This window comes from Schistocerca piceifrons, chromosome 4, assembly GCF_021461385.2.
Source record: "Schistocerca piceifrons isolate TAMUIC-IGC-003096 chromosome 4, iqSchPice1.1, whole genome shotgun sequence".
NCBI lineage: Eukaryota > Metazoa > Arthropoda > Insecta > Orthoptera > Acrididae > Schistocerca > Schistocerca piceifrons.
Genome location: NC_060141.1, coordinates 493,831,034 through 493,858,330, shown reverse-complemented (window position 1 = coordinate 493,858,330; position 27,297 = coordinate 493,831,034).

Here is a 27,297-nt window from a genome sequence, read left to right as displayed (position 1 = left end):
TTTACTCTTAATTATTGACTGTAGGACAATTAGTGAATAGAATTTCCGTTTCCTTGATGTCATGCTAAGAGGATGGAAAATATTTCTTTTTTTTCCATTTATTTACTTTGCATTAGAAATAGTCTATACAACCATTGCGCTTTTTTTCGTTTCTTTTTTCAAGCAGTACTAAAAATTTCAACCAACTAAGCGCACGTTTTAGCGTTCAGCTGCATATTACACTACCCTATAATTTATTTTGTTATAGATATCAGTCGCATCACAAAACACAAAATGTTCTTCGTCATTGACCAACTACAGTGTTTGAAACGGAAATATCACGTTGCTAGGCTCTCCCGTCGGATGGACCGTTCACCTGATGCAAGACTTTTGAGTGGACACCACTTCGGTGACTTGCGTGTCGATGAGGATTAAATAATGATGATAAGGACAACATAACACCCAGTCCCTCAGCGGAGAAAAGCTCCGACCCAGCCTGGAATCGAACGCGGGCCGTTTGGTATGACACTACATCGCGCTGACCACTTTTTTTTTTAATCTTATTTTTTTCGTTTTTGGTCGTTGCGTCTGATCGGGGCGGACATTGTAAGACATCCATTTAAGTTCGTTGTTGATCGATTAACTCAGTTTTTTTTTATTAAAGAGGGCAACTAACCCTCTGACCGAACACGCTGAGCTACCGTGCCGGCACTCGGCTATCAGGGGCGGACACTACAGAGTTAATTAACGGACTATATACTGCACTGTGATCTCTAACATTTCTGGAAAACCGCAATTTCTTCTGGCAAATTAGTACTCCATAATTTGAAGCTCAAGAGCTTTTTCGATGAATTACGGTAATGGATTTCAATAGAATCTATTTTTTACACTCAAACAATATATATTTTCTAAAAATACGAGTAGTTGCAGAATGTTGTGTGTGTTCACGAATACCACTATTGTGGTCAGATCTTTGGGCGTACGTATCTGTAGTGCGGTTCTTTACGTAACTAGCGTATCTTCAGACCACTTTTCTTCCGTTTCTGGTGGTAAGTGTGACAAACTGAGAATTAGCACTTCCCTATCATGCTTCTGTCCTTCAGGTGACGTTTCGCTAGTTGGCATGCCTTCTCAATAGCTCGAATATTGTTTTGTACAAAACTTCTGTTTTTTAGTAGTTCCATTTTCCTTATAACTTTCAAAATAGTCCATTTAAAATGTCTGTTATGACAACACTTAGAAGTTCTTTAGCACGTATAAGGCCGATCGAGAGTATAAAATTATCCCAAAGGTATGTGCCAACACTTCTACGTATAAGAGCGCCGCAATGAAATTCCAACCACCGACGTAGTATAGACTGCCTTCTGGTCTGTGTGATTTCACCGCGAAACTGTACGTGTACTAGAAAGGTAAACTCACCGGACATGACAGTAGGCCCCCTTAAAACAACATACTGACGACTTGAGTTGGATGCGGTATCTCTGAAGAAACTTACGGACTGTATTCCTCACGGATCCGAGGGCACTATTACTCCGCCCGGCTTCACCGGTTAAAAAAGACCACATCTGGTGACTGCGGCGGTGGCGGATCTGAGCCACGTCATACTGACGTGAGCCAAGTACACGGCCGCACAAGTGGTCCAATATAGGAAGCTGTTTGCGAGCGGTTGCTCTCCTCCCCAGAAGTGTAACTGCTTTAAATTGTCGTAGTCATATTTTTAAGTACAATTTGTTCTCGGATTATTTAAAATACGTTGCTGTGGATATCTTCTTCACATGGAACGAGCCGAGCTGAAAACCCGTGTTATAATGTAGAATTTTTATTTCACACTACCAACTTATCTTTGTACTTTAAATTCTCATCATTGTTCTATTCTGAAATTTTCTATTCTGTTAAGTTGGGACTATTGTAACTACTGTTGGCTATATGGCGTTCGTCATTTTACGTTTTTATTCTATGTTGAGAACTTATAATTTGTACGTCAAACCCTCTTTGTTGTTTCACTGTGAAATTAGCACTAATGTAATTACTGCTTGCGGTACGATCATTGCGGCCAAATATTAAAATAAATAATAATAAATGAAAATCAGGCTATTATCGAGACTAGATGAAGCGTCAAGCGATATTAGCGTGATGTCTCCTGGGGTTGTAGTTATTAGCGCTCACAAAGTGTCGATGAAATTTGATTCGAAATTCATAAATATCTGACGTTTACCATCTTGATAATCTAGTTTTGATTAGTGTTCCCTAATGATAACTGTGTTATGAAGCTTCGGGATCAAAATAAAAAGTCCGCAGCTCGTGGTCTCGCGGTCGCGTTCTCGCTTCCCGAGCAAAGGATCCCGGGTTCGTTTCCCGGGGTGTCAGGGATATTCACCTACCTCGAGATGACTGGGTGTTCGTGTTGTGCTCACCATTTCATCATCATTCATGAAAGTGGCGCGATTGGACTGAGCAAAGGTTGGGAATTTGTCCGTGCGCTGATAATCGCGCAATTGAGCGCCTCAAAACCAATCATCATCATCATCATCAACACCATCATCATAATCAAAAGAAAAGTTGTGCAACATAATAATGGAGTTAAATAATTATGCCTTTATAGCGTTCATTTGAACTTCTAATTAGAACATACTCATTTTAATAAATCAAAGAGGTATAAATTAGAAATATGAGGCACGTAATACATTAAAAATTGTGTACCTTGAAATCGAACCGCTTGAGATAACAGGTGTCCTCAGTCTACGCCGTATTGATGCTGATTACTCGTCCAACATACATGATCGATTTCTGTATTCTTATTGCATCACCAGATGGGTCTGGGAAAACCATCATATCTGTGTGGATTCAGTTAAAGTCGACCATGCGTGAATACCCGGTAGCCAAATGTATGCTCCCACACCACTCCATCACGTAGGTAAAATCAAGTGAGATTATGCGAAAACGATTCAATCTTTTTATTTTTCCACAGGTAGGAATCCAAGACACAGTCAGTTTATTATGTGTCGTAAAATATAAGGAAAGGAAAGAGAAAAAGACGTTCCCACATAACTTTACGTGGTAAATTGGTATGGTGGGCCTGGTGGTTAGCAGCTATTCACAGACTGACGTGCCGCGCGGGATTAGCCGAGCGGTCTGAGACGCTGCAGTCATGGACTGTGCGGCTCGTCCCGGCGGAGGTTCGAGTCCTCCCTCGGGCATGAGTGTGCGTGTTTGTATGTTTGTCCTTTGGAACAGTTAAGTCGCATAAGATTTCACACACATTTGAACATTTGAATAGACTGACGTATTTCGTTGAACCTGTACAAACGTCGTTGGTTTCCCATCCGATGGTGGAATGCGTATTCCGAAATCGAGCCTGTGTGCTGTATGAATAATAGACATCAATTAAGTGCCGACTGTAACCTTCCACACAACAAAATCCACTTTGGCTGCCATCGCCAACAAAGACGGGGATTTTAAAATAATTAAAATAAATAAAACAAAACCGGAAAAGTGCGAGCACGACTTCCGCTATGACGGTAGACTCTATCGGTTTTGAAGGATGAATTTCAGAGTATCAAACTATGTGACATAGATGACAGTACGCTCTGATTGCATTATCTTCGAATCTTAAATTTCTACACCTCCAATGGACCGTATATCTCAGTATTTGACATTAATTTCTCCTTGTTACCCCACCCCGTCCTGAAAAAAGGGGTATTTTACTGACTTAGATACAGAAGCCCCTCAGAGAATGCTGTAGATCGCGTGTATGAGGAATCCCGTGCGAGGTGCGCTCGTCTTTAACTGCCTTGCCTTACGCAACCGGCCCGAGATGCACGCCCACGCCCCTTGGGAAATCTACGGAAGGGACGGGACGTGAGTCGGCTTTTATCGGCGCGCTAAAGTGACAGCAAGGCGGGCGGGCGTGCGTGCTGCGCCAGATTCTGGCGTAAAGTGGAGTTTCACGGGGAGACAGACAACTTCCTCGCCTTTCAGTCCATACGTGAAAGACCATTATGTTTCAATCTCAAGGCCCTCCGACAACTGCTGTCAATTCTGATTGCGTGCAAAGTTCTTGAAAAGTACTGAAATATACCTATGGCAGAAGTAAAGAGGACGCAAAATGACACTGCAAAAAAAGTATGACAAAGAGCAATTTCTGTATCGTCACATTTAAAGTGTATGGATGGCTTTTCTGAAGATGTTAGGCTGCAGTGTAGGTTCCTACGGAACTGGTACATTTGGAAAATTTTTGGAGATTACTGGTAAGGTCTTATGGGACCAAGCTGCTAAAGTCATCCGTCCATAAACTAACAGACTAGTTAATCTAACTTAAACTGACTTACGCTAAGGACAACACACGCACACAACAATGCCCGGGGAAGGACTCGAACCTCTGACGGCGCGGAGCCGCGCGGACCGTGACAAGGAGCCAAGACCGCTCGGCCACCCCGCGAGGCAAGTGGTGTGTGGAAGATAAACCATTCAATTGAGTAGAAGCTATGTAAATGTGATACTACAAAGAGTGTACTGATGAGCAGACGAGAAGATAGAACTGCTAATAAGGACGTACTGAATCGTATTCGAAAAATGAAATTTACGACGGAACTTGACTACAAGAAGGGACCAGATGATATAGCACTTCCTAAGATGCCAAGGAAAAGCTAGTTTCGAAATTGACGAAAACGTCTCTCTGTCTCTGTCTCTCTCTCTCTCTCTCTCTCTCTCTCTCTCTCTCTCTCCCCACAATGTTAGTTCATTTTGCGCAATTTCTTTTCAGATTCTGGAGACCTCCGCTACTTCTAATTTTACGTGAACTGTGTACATCATCAAGGGCACATAAAAATGTGTTATAAGCAGACGTGACTTGGATTTCGAGTTCCATTAATTGTCCTCAAACTTTCACATGGTTAGATAACTCATAAATAACAAGCGTAATCTGTTATATACTTTTGTTCTCACTGTGACGGTATTTTTGTTGTGTATAGTGGCCAAATACAACCGACTGCTGTTCGATGTTAGAGACCCCTATCGAGTTTCAAAGAAAAGATGGTTTTCTAAAAGAATCAGCTCGTATTCACGAGAATCCCATGGTGTAAAACAAAGCTTCGCTTCTTTCATACACGGAGGGTTGCAAACAATATATGAAAGTGAATTTTTAAGTTCTGACTTCCTAGATTTCAGAAATATATTCGATGTTGTACCTCGTATTCGACTAATATTAAATCATACGGAATATCTTCACAGATGTGCAAATACCTCCAAGAATATTTGAGTAGTAGAACCAAGTATGTAATAGTGGACAGCGTATAATGTTCGCCAGGAACGAAAGAATGCAGGTGTGCTTCAAGGAAGCGTCCTGTTCTCACTATACATTAACGTCTTATAAGATAGGATAAGAAGCACTATCAAATTATTAGTAGATGATGCTGTAGTCTACGATAAAGTATCGTCATTGGAAGCTCGTACGGTAGTGGAAAGCCGGCCGCGGTGGTCTAGCGGTTCTAGGCGCTCAGTCCGGAACCGCGCGACTGCTACGGTCGCAGGTTCGAATCCTGCCTCGGGCATGGATGTGTGTGCTGTCCTTAGGTTAGTTAGGTTTAAGTAGTTCTAAGTTCTAGGGGACTGATGACCACAGATGTTAAGTCCCATAGTGCTGAGAGCCATTTGGACCATTTTTTTGGTAGTGGAGAAATACACTCGCCAACAAAACGTTTGCATCACACCGATACTCGTAGAAACCTTGTCACCCAGGTAAGTTACTCGACGTGTGTACCGCAGTCAAAGTAACGTGGTGCGCACATGGAATCGGTCCGAACTGACTGGTGCACAGGATGATCGATTCTACGACTTTTGAGGCAAAGGAACCACGTGCCGAGTGCCCCAAAAGCTGAATTCGGCGTTCTAAGAGGTTACAGGGCGTCACGTATCGCATCAAACAGTTAACAGACGACTCCACGATGCGCATCTCCATTCCAGATCACCACGGTGAGCAGTACGTTGTACGCCACAACAATTTGGACTCCGCTAGAGATGGGAAAGAAACCGTGCAGAATGAACGCCCTAGGATTGGCGGCAGGTATTGTTTATGGACGAAACTAGGAGCTGTTTGTACGCTGATGATCGCAGACAACGTGTCTGGAGACAACCCAGTAATATCCGAAGCTCCAGCACTGTGTCCCAAATGTGCAACAAGGTGGTGGTGGAGTGATGCTTTGGGGTGGCATAACATGGGCCCATCACACATCTCTCGTAATTGTTTAGGGGGATCTCACTGCTCGACGACGGTACAGGGACTAGATACTCCAACCTATAGCGGGACCGCATCGCCAACATTTTAGTGGCAATTTCACCTTTATGGATAAGTCGCCTGCTTATCGTGTTGTTCTGGTGAACACGTATCCTTAGCAGAGCGGCGTGTTTCTCTACAGAAAAATGAAGGGAGGGAAATTTAATTTGCGGTTTACTTCAATGAATATTAAACTTGAAATGTTAAAGTTGGAATGAACACCAGTGGAATGCTAAGTTAAATGTTAATGTGTTCACAACTAAATTTTTCCCCTTAATTAAGACTGCCCTTAAACGGATCTAATTTGAGGCGTGTCCAGCTATGTCTGTGTTTAATAAGTTTACGTGTATGGTGTGAGTTCGGAAAGTCGCCGTAATGATGAAACGGTAGCGAAACGAAGCTGCGGCCTCCGCACGCTCACACCGCACTCCTGCTGTAGCACGCCGCTCTCCTGATAACCTCATTTAAGTTTATTTCTCCCGTTAGACATGAGTGGCCACCTACGCACGTAGCACACTCTGGGATGTATGAACGTCGAAGTCTCAGTTTTTGGCGGCCAGAATATTGGTAAATTACAGTTCCGATACAAAGATGGCCTATTGGGACAGAACAGGATCACGTGGAGGCTCCAACTAACACTCATAAACCCGCAGAGACGAATGTCTAATTGCGCGTATATGTTAACTAGAATCACAAATTTCCATATTTATTAAAATAATGAAATTCCTCACCTTTGAACAAATATTTAAAAAATGGTTCAAATGGCTCTGAGCACTATGGGACTTAACAGTTGTGGTCACCAGTCCCCTAGAACTTAGAACTACTTAAACATAACTAACCTAAGGACATCACACACATCCATGCCCGAGGCAGGATTAGAACCCGCGACCGTAGCAGCAGCGAGGTTCCACACTGAAGCGCCTAGAACCGCTCGGCCACCCCGGCCGGCACAACAGAGACAATCCCGCATCCAAGCAAGGGGATACTGCACCGCGTACCGACGTTTGAACAACGTGCTATGAAGAACTGGCATCGGAAACAGACGAATTTGCAGTTAAACAAATTGTGTTTTCTATTTGGTGATCTGGACACACTGCAAATGAATATAAACACACGCCTCTGAACCTATATTTGTTTTCTGTGCCACGAAATTCGAAAGAAAGAGGTTATGCTAAACTTTTGCTGATTGTGTATATGTACGAAATTATCGCTACCTGTAAAGATTGACGGCTCTTTTTAGAAGTGAATAAACGCAAGATAATGCCTCCCTCAAAGAGGAAGAGCGGTATCGTAACTGAAAATAAGAGAAAATGGTATAATAGAAGTATTGAGAGGTATTCCAGAAAGCAGTAAAATTGTGACAGTCGCTTAAGATCAGTATAAGAGAAGGCAGATGGCAGATTTGGATGTATAGGATGAATCCTGCGAAAGTGAGGTGTATATTTAAAAGAAGTCGCTTGCAAGACGCTTCCATGATTACAACTAAACGAGACACTGTTCCAGTGTCCGGATTTCTTATGAAGTACCTAAGACCACAGATACTGAAAGAATTCACCAAATTCACAGGAACGCTGCTAGTATCGCAACAGAAGGACAGCCCTCACGATAATGTAACTGAGATAAATGCGGGTTCTTTGGAAGGAAATCTGTAGTACTGATAGATACCGTCCATACTGCACTGTAAAGTGACTGACAAGGTATAGAAGTAGGCGTATATAGGCCTATACGTAGGTCACGCTGATTTTTCGCAATCATATTATATTCGATTTGGGCTCTGTGTGTAGCGCGGCACATTTGTGATCACCAGATAGTCGTATACCCATACATGTTATACCGACGTCTGAACGGTCCAGTGGAATTGTCATTGGACTCTGAGGGTTCAGCGCGTGCGACCGACGGTGCATGATGAAGGAGATTTGGCGGCACGCGTTGAACTGGATGCTCTGTGTTTGCAGTGGGCGTTATCCGGCAGGCAGCTTTGCAGGCGCCGTTCTTCGGAGTCGAAATGCGACCGCCTGCAGCTTTTACGAGCGTGGCCTTTGATGTCAGCGGCCAGGTGGCTGACGAAGTAGTTTGCTTTAGCAGGAGAAACGGCGTCAGATGCCAAAACAGTGTTTACCGTTCCGTGGGCTGGGGGGGCTTGGACTGCGTCCTATAAAGTAAACGTCGTAAATCATACCTTTCCGCTATGCAAAAGTTTTCTTTTCTTTTTTTTCTGAGTACTTCCGCGAATGTACTCCTAGCAATACTGCAGAACACGGCATCAGATAGTGTTAGAGATCGCGTGTCTCGAGATACGATATTACGGATCGGAACCACCAGGAGGTACACAAGCGGTGGTAAGTTTAAGGTCAGCGTTTACTCAAGTTGTAATCAAATACTTCCCATCTTCCTTGAAATCTTTCAGGAGAAGGCGTTATCGATTACGAAAGGGTTGCCTTTGCTGTTTCCTTTCCAGGTTAACAGGGGAAAGTCCCCCTTTACAAATCTCGGCTTACCTAACCGGAGCTGAAACATTTCCTTGTACAACAGTTTGCAGATCGTTAAAGTGCGCGTCATTTATGACGGCGGCCGAGTTTAGGTTTGTTCTGCGCACCTAACGTCACAAAACACAGTCAGCCAATGAACAGAGAACGACGTTGCCAGAACTCGACTGCAGTGCAGCGCACGGACGAATGTCTTCAGTTTAAGAAACGTTCAGTCATAAATAAAGTAGTTGAACAAAAGCAATGTCTTGATAGCAGACTTTCTTTTATAGAAAGTTTGGAAAAAGCATTCTTTATACCAATTGCTTCATATTCTATTAATTAATTAAACCAAGCAAGCAATAAGCCTCCTAATTAAGGTGATAACAAGGAAAGGTGTTTGTATCATTCTCACTAACCGCTTTTTCGCAACAAAGTACAGCGGTAATTGTTTACTTCCTATTGTACTTCGACGAAACGTGAGTAATTCATAATCATACCAACAGTATTTGTCGGTATTTTGCGTGATATTTTAAAGTCCTCCGGGAAATACACTCCTGGAAATTGAAATAAGAACACCGTGAATTCATTGTCCCAGGAAGGGGAAACTTTAATGACACATTCCTGGGGTCAGATACATCACATGATCACACTGACAGAACCACAGGCACATAGACACAGGCAACAGAGCATGCACAATGTCGGCACTAGTACAGTGTATATCCACCTTTCGCAGCAATGCAGGCTGCTATTCTCCCATGGAGACGATCGTAGAGATGCTGGATGTAGTCCTGTGGAACGGCTTGCCATGCCATTTCCACCTGGCGCCTCAGTTGGGCCAGCGTTCGTGCTGGACGTGCAGACCGCGTGAGACGACGCTTCATCCAGTCCCAAACATGCTCAATGGGGGACAGATCCGGAGATCTTGCTGGCCAGGGTAGTTGACTTACACCTTCTAGAGCACGTTGGGTGGCACGGGATACATGCGGACGTGCATTGTCCTGTTGGAACAGCAAGTTCCCTTGCCGGTCTAGGAATGGTAGAACGATGGGTTCGATGACGGTTTGGATGTACCGTGCACTATTCAGTGTTCCCTCGACGATCACCAGTGGTGTACGGCCAGTGTAGGAGATCGCTCCCCACACCATGATGCCGGGTGTTGGCCCTGTGTGCCTCGGTCGTATGCAGTCCTGATTGTGGCGCTCACCTGCACGGCGCCAAACACGCATACGACCATCATTGGCACCAAGGCAGAAGCGACTCTCATCGCTGAAGACGACACGTCTCCATTCGTCCCTCCATTCACGCCTGTCGCGACACCACTGGAGGCGGGCTTCACGATGTTGGGGCGTGAGCGGAAGACGGCCTAACGGTGTGCGGGACCGTAGCCCAGCTTCATGGAGACGGTTGCGAATGGTCCTCGCCGATACCCCAGGAGCAACAGTGTCCCTAATTTGCTGGGAAGTGGCGGTGCGGTCCCCTACGGCACTGCGTAAGATCCTACGGTCTTGGCGTGCATCCGTGCGTCGCTGCGGTCCGGTCCCAGGTCGACGGGCACGTGCACCTTCCGCCGACCACTGGCGACAACATCGATGTACTGTGGAGACCTCACGCCCCACGTGTTGAGCAATTCGGCGGTACGTCCACTCGGCCTCCCGCATGCCCACTATACGCCCTCTCTCAAAGTCCGTCAACTGCACATACGGTTCACGTCCACGCTGTCGCGGCATGCTACCAGTGTTAAAGACTGCGATGGAGCTCCGTATGCCACGGCAAACTGGCTGACACTGATGGCGGCGGTGCACAAATGCTGCGCAGCTAGCGCCATTCGACGGCCAACACCGCGGTTCCTGGTGTGTCCGCTGTGCCGTGCGTGTGATCATTGCTTGTACAGCCCTCTCGCAGTGTCCGCAGTGTCCGGAGCAAGTATGGTGGGTCTGACACACCGGTGTCAATGTGTTCTTTTTTCCATTTCCAGGAGTGTATATTGAATGACGAGATGCGTTAGTGTAATGGTTAAAGTGTATGGCTGCCATGTGGAAGGTTTTGAGTTCAAACCTTGATAGGTGCTTAATATTTTCTTTATTTTAGAAACCATATCGAAGTGTCTTACTTCATGAATTTTATTCGTTTGAATGTAATTTTTTGAAATTTCTAGTGGCAACTAAAGTCGACCATTCGGAAAGTATACGCTATGGACTTTTACCTCTGCAAACTCTTCAAAATTTCGTGCAATGGTTTACTACATCTAATGCTGCACAATAACTGCGTTGAACATCGAAACAAAATTAAGTCATTTATGGGGGGAAGGTATCAGTCAAGAAGATGTGTGAAAATCAAATTTTTGGGCCAAATAGTTTTTGTGCAATCGAATGATAAAGTGTGTCACAGCAGTCGAAACACCATGTGTCTGCGCAGGCGAACAGTGTAATGATGACAAAATCGCGCACATCGCGGAATGCGGGGGGCACGTCTCTGTAGCAGAGAAAGGGTTAATGCGGCCGTGGTGACTCTACTTCATAAACAGCGCGCTCCCTCCTAAACGTAAGTTTGCGAACATACTATGGCGCTGCTTCTCTTGGCGCGTACAACTGGCAACGCAGCAATCTCCCGCGTCTGGGCGGGCATGCGCGAACTGCCAAGATAAAAGAATTGAACTATAGTTATTTGCAAGTTTTGAGGACCTCAATTCGGAAATCCCGCTTACGTGAAGTGTGTGAATTAGCTCACAAATGTAGCACATTATGTCGGTGAAAAATACGACTACATGCTGATCATTTACATTGTTATCCTTCACATTAATCTCTCACACACAAATACAAGCAGAAACAACAATATTAATTTCTCTCCGTATGAAACTGCGCTAATGTAAATCTATGAATGTGAAACTATAAACTTTTAGTAATATCCACAATCTCTATTTCCTTCTTTATCTTTTCGTCTGTTGTAACTGGTTTCGGGAGAGTCTTCCTTATTCTGATGAGTGCCGTGGTGGTTTTTTTTTTTTATCGCTAGCAAGATGTTATATTTCTTACTTTCTTGCTAAGCTGTAGAAGGAATTTTAAATTGGCACATACGACGTAAAATATTGCACAACAACTATTAATGTAAAGATCTGCAAAAATAAGCCATAATAAACCAATTACCCATGCCTTTGTCAATCATAAATCGAAATATGACTACCAATATGTGTCACATACGTCCATATTACAACTGGCATGTATTGTTCGTTGACGATTTTGGTGGTTTGCAGAAGAAGGCTGGACTGTGGAAAATCTCAAATGACCATTTCATATCTCCCGTGGAAAACTTCACGAGTGGCTAACGAAATGAACTGAGGTGTTCCACGGGGCAGAAAAACGTTTTTGGAATATGAATGTTTCGGCTTTTAAGTACTGTTCATTATTTATTTTGTTTCCCGTACGCGTCTCACTTGTTTAAATCTTCATCTCCATGTCGATTTATGTGAATCAGTACGACATCTATGTGTCGTTTTAAGGAATTTGATGTAACCTTTGGCACTGTCTACTAGCTGAAGACAAAAAGAAAACATTACTTCGGTATATGACTGATATTTTATGGATGTATTTGATTGTAAAGATGAAGAAAAATGTAAATTTAAGAGTAGAAATAACTTCAGTGGGCAGAGGCTCCTTTTGCTGTCGTGTTACACCATGAGGACTTCGTAAATATATATTTACGAAGTACATGGTATGTAACACGACAGAAAAAGATGCCCATGGGCCGCTGGAGATATTTCTAGTTTTACATTGATATTTTTGTTTATTCTTGCAGTCGAAGACCGCCACAAAATTATGAGCTAAGTGCTAAAAGACTAATTTGTTTTTGTATTCTGCTACTATACAGCGCCAATGGTTACTTCTGATTTGCAACCATACATGTCGTATTAAATGACATAAATCCACCTGTTGATGGAAGTTTAAATCTCTCAAATGCGTGATGGAAATAATTTGTGTCTGGTAACAGGAAACTTGTTGTTTCAGTCGATATTAATAACGGTTGCGATAAGGCCGTAGCTAAAATGTTTGCATTTTAGGACCACGCGAAAGACAAATTGCTGCTACATTAAATACACACACACACACACACACACACACACACACACACACACACACACACACAGGTCCTCCATATGTAGTCGCCACGCTGGATGTTCGCAAATTTTTGGCGTCGATCTGTAGGAGACATACTTGGGTTTTTGATAATGCCTCTAATTCTGGAGGAGCACCAAAAGATGTGGTTCATACACTGGATTCGCATTCGAGAAGAACAGTTTTCAGATTACGGTGTCTGATAGTTTTTGCAAATTGTTTGACGGAAATGGTGGCTTGAATCTTTTGAAACGGACACAGGCACCCCCCCCCCCCTCCCCTCCCCCGGTGTATCTCTGGTATCAAGACCTGTGCTTCATATGTAATGATGAGCCCGTAATAGTCAATAGTCGGAGAGTCAAACTCTGATATTCATTCTTCATAAGTAGCCCCGCCATCATAATTTACATTTACCACCATTTTTATAAATCGATTCTAGTGAATGTTAGTATGCTACCGTCAACTCAGCCACTGTTGATTTCATTCATCGTCCTTTTAACGATCAATCTGCTGCATCTTGATGTCGATACACTTTTAAATTATAGTCTTCGACCCCTCATAGGATATTTTTCCTTCTAGTAGTGAGTCTAAGTCTACTCATCTTATAGTACAGACGACGAGAGGTTCTGTCACTAGGACGGTCTTACTTCGCTATATTTTGCAGTCCTGTACCCTAGAATATATTGGAATAGCGTGTACTAAATGCAGATTTGTATCAGTTGCATAACTATAACACTAGACCTAACACTAATCTGCTTTTATGCGTGGATTCGACAATTAGCAAACAGATATCTGCGTGGGGTGCATGGCTGGCGGTATTGCGACACGGCGCGGCTACTAGATGGAAGTTCGATCTGTTTCGAGGTACATCCGCAGAATACGATCCTGCAGAGCAGACCGACCGAGACAGTGGCTGTTTTGGATAACAGAGTCGTTTTCTGCTGGAGCAGGTTCCAGTTTACGATGTGGCTATTTTTAGGTCTACCCTAGATTTCATACAATTAGCATGGAGTCAATGGTCAGACGGCTAAATCACTGTCATTTCGTTCCTGGGTTATTCTGTTGAGCTGATCAAGTTTTTCTAACGAACTCCGTTCCTGATTCCAAAATGACGGTAACGTGACTTTAGTGCTGAATGACTGTAGTATTACTGCAGTAAAAACATTTACTCGTGTTTTATCGATGGATCTCGCGCGAGAAAACACGAAACGTTTGTATTGACCTGCCTTACACATCATCATCATCTTCAGTAGCAGCAGTACAGGAGGCCACATGTCATGACTACTGCATGTAATACTCATCAACATCACTCCAAGTAATATGATCGTCAGCATACAAGTTCCTCCAGTTGTATCCTTGTGATGCCTGTCATCTTACATTCAATAAACACCGTGGTTATTTCTTACTATGAGAGATCCCTCTTGGATTTTGTTTGCATATGTCTCTTCTGTTCAACTGGCTGCATCGCTGTCCACAATCGTATCATTTCATTTCATATGGCAAGATGCACTTCGCTTCAGTTTCACAGTTACTGAAGAAATCAGATGCATATTCGTTAGGTGCTGGATTTACAATCCCTGTTTCCATTTCCTGATTTAGGTTTATAGGAATGAACTCAATCACGACAAATTTACCGGTTCATCCTTCTTCAACGGAGTTTGTGCTCTGTCTGCTGTTTCTAATGAGCTCGCCTCAATCGGACGGTAGCCTGCGGCATTTCTTCTCCTTTAACATAACGATCTCCACAGGCTTTCCTCGTACGTCTTTGTTGTTGTGCCTCTTTCCGTTATTGGCAACATACATCTTTCCATAACCGCAAAACACTCAACATTTGCTAAATCCATTCACACAGTTGGAGAACGTTAAATAGTCTTATATATTAATACTTTCAGCTACTGACGGGCCTTGATATATATAATAGGGGACAGGTGAAAATGTGTGCCCCGAGCGGGATTCGAACCCGGGACCTCCTGCTTACATGGCAAACGCTATATCCATCTGAGCCACCGAGGGCACGGAGGATAGTGCGACTGCAGGGACTATGTCGCGCCGGCCGGAGTGGCCGTGCGGTTCTAGGCGCTACAGTCTGGAACCGAGCGACCGCTACGATCGCAGGTTCGAATCCTACCTCGGGCATGGATGTGTGCGATGTCCTTAGGTTAGTTAGATTTAAGTAGTTCTAAGTTCTAGGCGACTGATGACCTCAGAAGTTGAGTCGCATAGTGCTCAGAGCCATTTGAACCATTTTTGACTATCTCGCGCACGCCTCCCGCGAGACCTCCATTCTCACCTTATATATCCACACACTACATTCGTAGTGTCCCTACCCAACACACTCATTACTCGTGAAAGACTTTCTTACCAAGTCCCGTAAGAGTTCGGATAATATGTATGCATCCGCACAGAAGAAGGAGTCATGGCCTGTATTGCCAGAACTATATACTTATATGGATATGGTGTCTTTTATATAAGTTAAATAGTCTGTCCGTTACATGTGTTTCTATTTCGCATTTACTACCTTGTGGCATCAGTGCAACCAAAAATGCCTGCACTATCATGTTACATGCATCGCATATAAAGTACGGCTTTCACTATAGTGTACAAACTATAGGAGTAGGATTTTGCGCAGAGTTTAAGGACGGTAGCTAAGAATACGTGGTACAGTCACGTTAACGTGATCACCACCTACATTCGAAGTCAACGTGCAATAACCACTCGCAGACATCAGTTTGCAGCACTGGCAGTTGAGGACATACAAAGCGTGTTGGGAGGACGCGGAAAAAAATTGCAGTCGTTGTCGTAATGTGGAAACAGAGCGATTTATCTGACTTCCAAAAGGGCATTTCCAAAACGACTAAGTTTGTAAACTGTTCGCGAGCCGACGTGGTTAAAGTATATCGTGCATCGCGAAATAGCGCTATCCAGAACGGGCGCTGAGGCAACAGTGATGCAATATGGGCCGTAGATGTAGCTGCGTTTTGGCCTCCGCATCAGGCGCCTGATCTATGAGCTCACGCTGACAGCTGTCCACCGTCCACGTAGCCTGGAATTTACACGCAATGCTGCAACCGGGCGCCCACTAAGTGGCGACAGGTGGCCTTTTCAGATAAATCTCTTTGTTATGACCCATCGGACAAATGGCTGCTCTCGTGTACGACGTGAAACGTCAGGTGGCAAACACGCTGAAATCAGGAGGGAGTTCTATGGCATTTCCTGGGTGATCTCGTCATTATTGGAGGCACAACGGATAAAAACAAATATGCACCTATTCTTGGGGACCATGTCTACCCGTAAATGAATTTGAAGCCATTTTGACTATTTTTCGACCGTGACTGTCTCAAGAAATATGTAAAGGTACTTTAAATTACCGCTACCAGTCACATACTTTGTTGACTATTGTATTATTTATTTAGTGACACATTTCGCGGGAATACCTCATCTTCAGGCTAAGCGGCATTACAAAAACAATTTTACAATAAGGTCATACTAATGTTACATAGTCTTTTCGAAAATTCTGTGGTTATCCAGTGGAAGAAAAGAAAACTTAGTAAGAAGCGATGTCACTTTGGAAGCTGGACTGAAGTTTGCATGAAAATATTTTGTAAAGGTCACTCATTTCGTTCTTCTGGTGTGGCAGTGTCGTTGTGATGAGCTGAGGTGTTTCCATTTCCGTGGCTCTCTTGGATATCTTGGTCACTGTTCACAAATTTTCGCTAACATAACAGTAACTTGGAAACACGATCCCACAGAGAAACTTAACAAATCAGGAATTTATAAAATTGCATGCAGTCATTGCAACACATATTACATTGCCAAACGGGAGGCAATTTTAAAACCCGCTTTAAAGAACACATTGGCTGTCTCAGACTGGGAAAATCAGCTATAGCGAAACAAATAAACGAAAAGACTCAGTGTTACAACAAACAACGATCTCAAAGTACTACATAATTTAGAAAAGAGTTGGAAAATGAACATCTTGGAAGGAATGGAAATATTCATCCATAGCCACATGGGGAATAACGAGAACCTGAATGAAATGACAGACTTCTAAAATTCACAAAATGGTTCAAATGGCTCTGAGCACTATGGGACTCAACTGCTGTGGTCATCAGTCCCCTAGAACTTAGAACTACTTAAACCTAACTAACCTAAGGACATCACACACACCCATGCCCGAGGCAGGATTCCAACCTGCGACCGTAGCAGCAGCGCGGCTCCGGACTGGAGCGCGTAGAACCGCACGGCCACCGCGGCCGGCTCTAAAATTCACATTTCTTTTCCAATTTCACTACAGTGCTCTTAGAATAAAAGATACATAACCTCACATTCGTTTGACTCTAGCCCCAGCAATACCTTAGAAATATGTTAAATAAATAGTTTATATTACGATGTGTACAATAATATTGTAACAGGTGCTCAGTTTGTAATGTATTTCGTCAACTTACACCTGCAATACGATAACAAGACGTGCAAAAGACATTTAAACATCTGACACCTCACATATCGACATTTCGATAGTCAAATCGAAACCAGTTGTATTTCGACCGCCATCTAGTCTACTGCATTACAGATTAGTTTTTATTGTGATCGTGTTTCCGTAGTTACTGTTACGTTAGTGGAAATTTGGGTTTTGTGATCGTGTTTCCAAGTTACTGTTACGTTAGTGAAAATTTGTGAACAGTCACCAAGAAATTCAGGAGAGCCACGGAAATGGAAACAACTCAGCGCATCACAACGAGACTGCCACTCCAGAAGAACAAATTGAGTGATCGTTACAAAACATTTTCATGCAAACATCAGTCCAGCTTCTAAAGTGACATCGACTCTTACTAAGCTTTCTCTTCTTCCACAGGGTAACCACAGCATTTACGAAAAAACTATGTAACATCAGTATGACCTTATTGTAAAACAGTTTTTGTAATGCCATTCAGCCTGAAGATTAGGCATTCCCTCGAAACATGTAGCTAACTAAATAATACAATAGTCAACAAAGTTTGTAACTGGTAGCGGTAATTTAAAAAAAACCTTTACATACCCCTAAATGCAATTTACTTTTCCTCGGCAACGATGGTATGGACCAGCATTACTATACAATGTGTTACACAGCCTGCAGTATACATGCATGGCTCGAAGAGCATCAGGATGAGATTGCTGTGTTCCTCTGGCCACCAAACCACCCGGATTAAAACCCAGTAGAGAATTTGTGGGACAACGTGGATAGGATTGTTCGTGCCATGGGTCCTCAACCTGGAGCAGCTGGCCACGGCATTGGAGTCGGCAGCGCTCCACATCTCTGTCGTTACCTAACCGAACCACGTTGACTCTCTTCCTGCACGTCCCTGCTGTAAAAGGTGTAGTCCAGGCTTCTGACAGGGGGTCACATTAATGTGACTGGACAGTGCAGAAACGTCTCTACATCGAAATCTACAGAAGGGATACCCCTACGTTTCACCTCATTTATACATTTCTCCTCTTGTTCCACTGAATTCAGTAAAAATGTGTTAACCGAATCCACCAGAAAAATAAAATGCTTGTAAAGCCGAGATAGGTAAGGAATATAACCACGTTGTACAATAATTATATTAGGTGGTGGAGGGTGACTTTATCGTTATCACGCCATACATTTTATTTAAGGTGGTGGTGAAATGTAAGAAATATTTTCCGTTAGGGATAAAAATCAGTTTCATTTTATAATTTGATAAAGCATTCCTACAGTAGCACTTCCAGAGTTATGACTTGAATGACATTACTATTAGCAGTTACATGTAAATAGTGTACGAATATATGTATATACAGGGTGTTTCAAAAATGACCGGTATATTTGAAACGGCAATAAAAATTAAACGAGCAGCGATAGAAATACATCGTTTGTTGCAATATGCTTGAGACAACAGTACATTTTCAGGCAGACAAACTTTCGAAATTACAGTAGTTACAATTTTCAACAACAGATGGCGCTGCGATCTGGGAAACTCTATAGTACGATATTTTCCACATATCCACCATGCGTAGCAATAATATGGCGTAGTCTCTGAATGAAATTACCCGAGACCTTTGTCAACGTGTCTGGCGGAATGGCTTCACATACAGTTGCGATGTACTGCTTCAGCTGTTCAATTGTTTCTGGATTCTGGCGGTACACCTGGTCTTTCAAGTGTCCCCACAGAAAGAAGTCACAGGGGTTCATGTCTGGCGAATAGGGAGGCCAATCCACGCCGCCTCCTGTATGTTTCGGATAGCCCAAAGCAATCACACGATCATCGAAATATTCATTCAGGAAATTAAAGACGTCGGCCGTGCGATGTGGCCGGGCACCATCTTGCATAAATCACGAGGTGTTCGCAGTGTCGTCTAAGGCAGTTTGTACCGCCACAAATTCACGGAGAATGTCCAGATAGCGTGATGCAGTAATCGTTTCGGATCTGAAAAATGGGCCAATGATTCCTTTGGAAGAAATGGCGGCCCAGACCAGTACTTTTTGAGGATGCAGGGACGATGGGACTGCAACATGGGGCTTTTCGGTTCCCCATATGCGCCAGTTCTGTTTATTGACGAAGCCGTCCAGGTAAAAATAAGCTTCGTCAGTAAACCAAATGCTGCCCACATGCATGTCGCCGTCATCAATCCTGTGCACTATATCGTTAGCGAATGTCTCTCGTGCAGCAATGGTAGCGGCGCTGAGGGGTTGCCGCATTTGAATTTTGTATGGATAGAGGTGTAAACTCTGGCGCATGAGACGATACATGGACGTTGGCGTCATTTGGACCGCAGCTGCAACACGGCGAACGGAAACCCGAGGCCGCTGTTGGATCACCTGCTGCACTAACTGCGCATTGCCCTCTGTGGTTGCCGTACGCGGTCGCCCTACCTTTCCAGCACGTTCATCCGTCACGTTCCCAGTCCGTTGAAATTTTTCAAACAGATCCTTTATTGTATCGCTTTTCGGTCCTTTGGTTACATTAAACCTCCGTTGAAAACTTCGTCTTGTTGCAACAACACTGTGTTCTAGGCGGTGGAATTCCAACACAGAAAAATCCTCTGTTCTAAGGAATAAACCATGTTGTCTACAGCACACTTGCACGTTGTGAACAGCACACGCTTACAGCGGAAAGACGACGTACAGAATGGCGCACCCACAGACTGCGTTGTCTTCTATATCTTTCACATCACTTGCAGCGCCATCTGTTGTTGAAAATTGTAACTACTGTAATTTCGAAAGTTTGTCCGCCTGAAAATGTACTGTTGTCCCAAGCATATTGCAACAAACGGTGTATTTCTATCGCTGCTCGTTTAGTTTTTATTGTCGTTTCAAATATACCGGTCATTTTTGAAACATCCTGTATATATATATATATATATATATATATATATATATACATGTATATATAAGCAGTAGTTAGTCTATAACGCTACAGTATTTGCCATAAATGATTTCTTAATATGTAGAAATGGTTCCAGTCTTGATAATGGCCTCCACTGAGACACTATTCCACATGCCTTTCACATCACTGCGACAACAAGGCCATGTGCTGTGGAGCATCAGTTCAATTTCGGCGAAGTAGGGAGACATCGTCCATATCATCGTCCGTCTACATTCGTATCTCGCTAGTGACCTAAGGTGAGGTCCAGTGGAAATTTATTTTCCAATGGATTATTCACAAGGCCTCTTCTTCAATTTCATCCGGCCACTCTTGCTCAGGAATTTAAAAGATACCACAGACTCGTAGTGATTGCCACTGTTACTGCGCACAATATATCATTATGCCTTCACATGGGTTTAAGCGTTAGTTGGCATTTCATGATTCTGATTGCATTGTCAGTCGCAACATGATTACTAAATGGGGACCGTGTCTATTCGTCATAACCAATTTCTTCCAAATACATCTTACATGCAGATCCTGGCAACAAATGAAAGCGACGGAAGCGCGAGTTCCAGATGGCTGAGCGTTTAGAGGAAATAGAATTTTTGGTGCGGGTAGGGTGAGGCATGAGCCACGTATGTCACCATAATTTCTCAGCAGCGGATGGCGCCGCGGAAAGAGTACAGAACGACAATCCGAGGGTCTTTGCATCGAGTCTGTATGCTACTTTTAGATTTCAGTTTATACACTACACTACGAATAAACCCAAATAATGCTCAATACACAGTATTTATTAAATTATCATTAAAGGCCTGAAAAGGAAATGGAAAGGAAAATTTGGGATTGAAAATTGATTTCCATGAAGGAATTGTAAGGCATACGTAAAATGTGATGCTTTTATTATTTTGCAGTTGATGGTTTACACGTTCTGGGGTGGTATTCATCTTAAAAACATTGGAACCAGTAATTTTTTCGGAATCGTGCACACGTTATAAATGCCGCGTTTTTACGATTACGTGACTGTTTAATAACTTCCGAAGCAAAAGAAACTTTATTTATATTCATAAAAGGTTCTGTCTCATTGCACAGTCTGACAACAGACCACACGTAACGCATCGTTCCGCAGAATATTGACAAGGATAGCCAGTGATGTACGATGGAATGTATTTCGAAGCCTTATTCTCGGAATGTGATATCTCTCTCTTTCTCTATGAGATATAGAGTATTTCTGAAGTTTTTTGATCAGATTCTTTATCTGACGATAGACATAGACGTCGCAGGGTTACACCTGCAGAACGCACTTGGGGGCACGACATCTCGAAAAGTCTCTTCGTACTGTTGCGTGTTGATGTCCTCCCAACGAGCCAGTTAACAAAACGAACTTCTTCTCCTGCACGTAGTCAAATTTCTTTTCATAAGGCTGTTACAAGTTTCCCACATTTTGACGAAGTAATTACATCACTGTATTTTACCTGGTACTCGTCCACCGTTTCTGATTCCATAGTACAAAATTTCAGCATAGGGAATCGACCCCACCGCCATACGATTACTGTTCAGCACTATTTCCACTCCCCCACCCACTGCTTGGAAACTGCACTAACGAACTGGGTGACAATTATTGAACTATATGAAAAAAAATAATTATTTACGAACACTTTATTCAACATGTAAAGGTCACTACAGATATTTAGGTAATGGAATGTTCGATATGCCTGCCATCATTGGCGATGATGTCGCGCAGACAAATAGCGAAATTCTGCATGACCCATTGAAGTGTCCGAACATCGATGCTGTCGACGACCTCCTGAATGGTTATTTTCAACTCACCATTGGTTTTGGAGTTGTTTCTGAACACCTAGTCTTTAATACAGCCCCACAAAAAGGAGTCGGATGTGTTCAGATGTGGACAATATGGCAGCCAATCGAGGACCATGCCAGTGCCCTTTGGGTACCTCAGAGCCAGAATGTGGTCACCAATGTGCTCCTCCAGCACAACAAACACTCTCCTGCCTCGATGAGGTCGAAGTCCGTCTCGCATGAGCCACATACTGCCAAAACCAGGATCACTATGGATAATGGGATGAAGTCATTTCCCAAAAGCTTCACGTATCATTCGGTAGTCACCGTGCCATCAAGGAATATCGCACCGATTATTCCGCGACTGGATATTGCACACCACACAATCCCCCGCTGATGGTAAAGAGACATACCGATAGCGAAATGTGGTTTCTGACTCCCCCAGATGTGTCATTTTGCTTACTGACGAACCCATCGAAATGAAAGTGGGCTTCTTCGCTAAACCAAACCACACAAGGCGTACTAATTCCCATTATGCAAGGTGGCCAACAGTGCAGTTTGAACGTCCTAACGCAAAACGTTCACAAGTTATGACGATTTTATTTCGTATAGCTGAATAAATATCATCCTGTAACTGGCTCATGCATCGCGCGATACACCAGAAATGTCCATCTGGAGCCCTCATGTTCATTTTTCACAAAGAGCTGCATATACCACAAATCTGGAAGAAATCGATGATGATGATGATGATGATGATGAGCAGGCGTGGACCCCTTCTTAGCATAACGCTAATTGTTCTAACATATGTCGCGACACTTCACTTAACTACGAACCAAAACACTGTCGCGAACAATCGGAGAGAATCAAGCCATCGATTAGTTGAATACCATAATTTAAGATCACTGCTTACGACCATTATGTCTTAGTCACGAGCCATTCTGTCTTACTTTGAAGGCCTACGACTGAAAAAAAAAATTATGTCGCTGATTGTCTTAAGAATAGTGTTTGCTTTGAATCTCTGTCGTAGACAATCAACTCTTCGTTTAAGATTTAACGTAAAACAAAATTTATTAAACAGGCCTTATCTTCGCTATGGAAATACTGTCCTCTCTAAAACGCCGAGAGCACTCAAAGACAAACGACACCACTCCTTTCCATTGTTTCAAGACACGCAACGCCATTCACTTCCCGTAAACACGATTATACGACTCACACACCTCTCTGTGGTTTCACAATAAGGTATATTGGGTAATAATAGTAAAAAAGTAGGCAAAGGACGGGTGGTGCCACCTGCATGTAACTGAACAAACACATAAATTGAATACACGCGCGGAAAAACGGGCTAATCCTCAAACGTAAATACTTAGAGATAAGTAGTGCTGTCTGTTTCTGGGTACTGGATCTATCAAAACTGATTTTGGTCTCACCCCTAAATACACTCCTGGAAATGGAAAAAAGAACACATTGACACCGGCGTGTCAGACCCACCATACTTGCTCCGGACACTGCGAGAGGGCTGTACAAGCAATGATCACACGCACGGCACAGCGGACACACCAGGAACCGCGGTGTTGGCCGTCGAATGGCGCTAGCTGCGCAGCATTTGTGCACCGCCGCTGTCAGTGTCAGCCAGTTTGCCGTGGCATACGGAGCTCCATCGCAGTCTTTAACACTGGTAGCATGCCGCGACAGCGTGGACGTGAACCGTATGTGCAGTTGACGGACTTTGAGCGAGGGCGTATAGTGGGCATGCGGGAGGCCGGGTGGACGTACCGCCGAATTGCTCAACACGTGGGGCGTGAGGTCTCCACAGTACATCGATGTTGTCGCCAGTGGTCGGCGGAAGGTGCACGTGCCCGTCGACCTGGGACCGGACCGCAGCAACGCACGGATGCACGCCAAGACCGTAGGATCCTACGCAGTGCCGTAGGGGACCGCACCGCCACTTCCCAGCAAATTAGGGACACTGTTGCTCCTGGGGTATCGGCGAGGACCATTCGCAACCGTCTCCATGAAGCTGGGCTACGGTCCCGCACACCGTTAGGCCGTCTTCCGCTCACGCCCCAACATCGTGCAGCCCGCCTCCAGTGGCGTCGCGACAGGCGTGAATGGAGGGACGAATGGAGACGTGTCGTCTTCAGCGATGAGAGTCGCTTCTGCCTTGGTGCCAATGATGGTCGTATGCGTGTTTGGCGCCGTGCAGGTGAGCGCCACAATCAGGACTGCATACGACCGAGGCACACAGGGCCAACACGCGGCATCATGGTGTGGGGAGCGATCTCCTACACTGGCCGTACACCACTGGTGATCGTCGAGGGGACACTGAATAGTGCACGGTACATCCAAACCGTCATCGAACCCATCGTTCTACCATTCCTAGACCGGCAAGGGAACGTGCTGTTCCAACAGGACAATGCACGTCCGCATGTATCCCGTGCCACCCAACGTGCTCTAGAAGGTGTAAGTCAACTACCCTGGCCAGCAAGATCTCCGGATCTGTCCCCCATTGAGCATGTTTGGGACTGGATGAAGCGTCGTCTCACGCGGTCTGCACGTCCAGCACGAACGCTGGTCCAACTAAGGCGCCAGGTGGAAATGGCATGGCAAGCCGTTCCACAGGACTACATCCAGCATCTCTACGATCGTCTCCATGGGAGAATAGCAGCCTGCATTGCTGCGAAAGGTGGATATACACTGTACTAGTGCCGACATTGTGCATGCTCTGTTGCCTGTGTCTATGTGCCTGTGGTTCTGTCAGTGTGATCATGTGATGTATCTGACCCCAGGAATGTGTCAATAAAGTTTCCCCTTCCTGGGACAATGAATTCACGGTGTTCTTATTTCAATTTCCAGGAGTGTATAATAATGCGATATTTAGGGGTGAGATCAATGTCAGTTCTGATAGTTTCCGTATCCAGCAACAGGTGGCATGCTCTTACATTTGAGAGTCAGCCCGTTTTTCCGTGCACGTCTTCAGTCCAAGGAAACGATGTGTCAGACCACGTTAGAAAATTTTCATCACCATCATCCAACCGTCACGATATAAAATTGACCAAATGAGTTCATCCAATTACAGAAAAAAATTTTCTCCTATTATCTTTAGATACCTCGAATTTGTCGCTATAGAACATGTATAAAATTATAAAAATGTAATTTAATTACTCAAACTGTCATTTCAGATTTAATAACCGTTATGCGGAGCAACTCCTGTGAATTGGTTTTTCCACAAGATGTTAAACCGGCTTTATTTTATTCTAGTGGCAGTTATGGAATCACAAAACAATTTACGTGTCAAAAATACACTTGAAGCTTGCGTTACAGTAGATTTGTATACGGCAGAGGTTTACAATTAACTGCAAATACGTGACGTGTGGACAAATTAATACGACAATTTTATACGCCGATCGGAATCCAATTATTGACTACATAATAAAACAAAAAGGATTTTACCAGTTTATTTGATACGTAGAAACGTTGAAAAAAGATGGAAAAGGAAGAAAAAATCGGACTCACCCGAAGGGAAAAATACTCTATAACAGAGCGAATAAGCAGAACAGAATTTCACGAAATATTATTTTCCTTCTGTGCTATGAAATGTCACGCACTACTAAGCGTTTCATGGCTTTCTTATTAAGAAGAAAGCAGTTTAACATGATCGTTGTAAGAAATTAGTATTGCATGATTTGTGAGGCTGAATGTTATCTGATACGTTGCCTTTGATTCCCTTGCTCTTTTTGACAGTCTTTGAAATTAGTTTTGCTTGAAACTAAATTAAAATTATTTAGGGAAAAGTGATTTACCATGCTAGATTTATTGAATATCATTTCCGGGGCGATGTTTTATCTGAAACGTCGCCTTTAATTTAACTGACTGTGTGACAGCTGTGTGACGTTAATATTGCTTCGAAATTAAGGTTAAGGAATTCAACACAATAAAAAAAGAATGGTTTAAAAATTTCTTCGTGGTTCTGTATAACTCATCGCGACTTATCATTTTGAACAAAGCGCAATTCGAAAAGTTTCAAGAATACTGCTGCGGCATATCGTACTGCATGAGTACTAGTACAGATTAGTGGCTTGCGTCAGCAATGAAATACTAATCACGTTTTCCACAGTTCATCTAACAGAGGAACGCTGGACGTTTTCTCCCCCTATCGGTTCTTTACACACCAAGGAGAAAACAGACGCTATCAAAATCCATAAAATCCCTACAGCCTAGACATCCGGTCTAAAGTTAGGGAGGGCGTAAAGCTTTCAGTATTGTAACAAATGGACATACAAAAATTAATGTACATACTCAAATTATCACTGCCAATGGCCTTGCCGCAGTGGTAACACCGGTTCCCGTCAGATCACCGAAGTTAAGCGCTGTCGAGCTGCGCTAGCACTTGGATGGGCGACCGTCCAGTCTGCGAGCGCTGTTGGCAAAGCGGGGTGTACTCAGCCCTTGTGAGGCAAACTGAGGAGCTACTTGACTGAGAAGTAGCGGCTCCGGTCTCGAAAACTGACAACGGCCGGGAGAGCGGTCTGCTGAGCACATGCTGCTCCTTATGCGCATATGGTGATGCCCCTGGATTGAGAGGATGACACGGCGGTCGGTCGGTTCCGTTGGGCCTTCCAAGGCCTGTACGGAAGTGAGTTTCAATTTATCACTAGAAATAAATAATGATACTTGATTTTTATGTAGAAACACAATAGAAAATCATTATTTTTCTCTTTTTATCTAATAATCTGACAACTAATATTTTATATGATGTGCACAAATGTATGTCATAGAATGAATTTATGACACAGTGCTGATTAATTTTTTTGAATATTTAAGGGACGCCGTTGTAATTCAGTAAATGTTAAAAGCTTTTGCCAGTCCAAAGATTGGTTTGAAGCAGCTTTCCACCGTACTGTATTTAATGCACCTCTTTCATCTCTGCAGAGCTACTGCAGGCCATACACATTTGAACTCGTTTACACAATTCAAAAGTTGATATCACTTTAAAAATTCTGCTACTCGAATTTTCTCCAATAAAGTAATTCACTGTTGTATGATTCGTCAGGATGCGTTGTATCTGCCTACCCCTCTCTTTGGTGCTCTCTTTTTTTTTCTCCTGATTGCATTCGGTTCCCCATCATTGGTTAACCGATCTACCCACTTAATTGTCAGTATTGTGGTGAAATACCACATATCAAATGCTTCTTGCCTGTAACATTTATCACCAAAATTTCTCCATATGGCTACACTCTAGATAAATAAAGCAGGAAAACACTAACACTTAAGTTTAAATTACTTAAGTTTAAATATTTTAATTTCTCTATTTA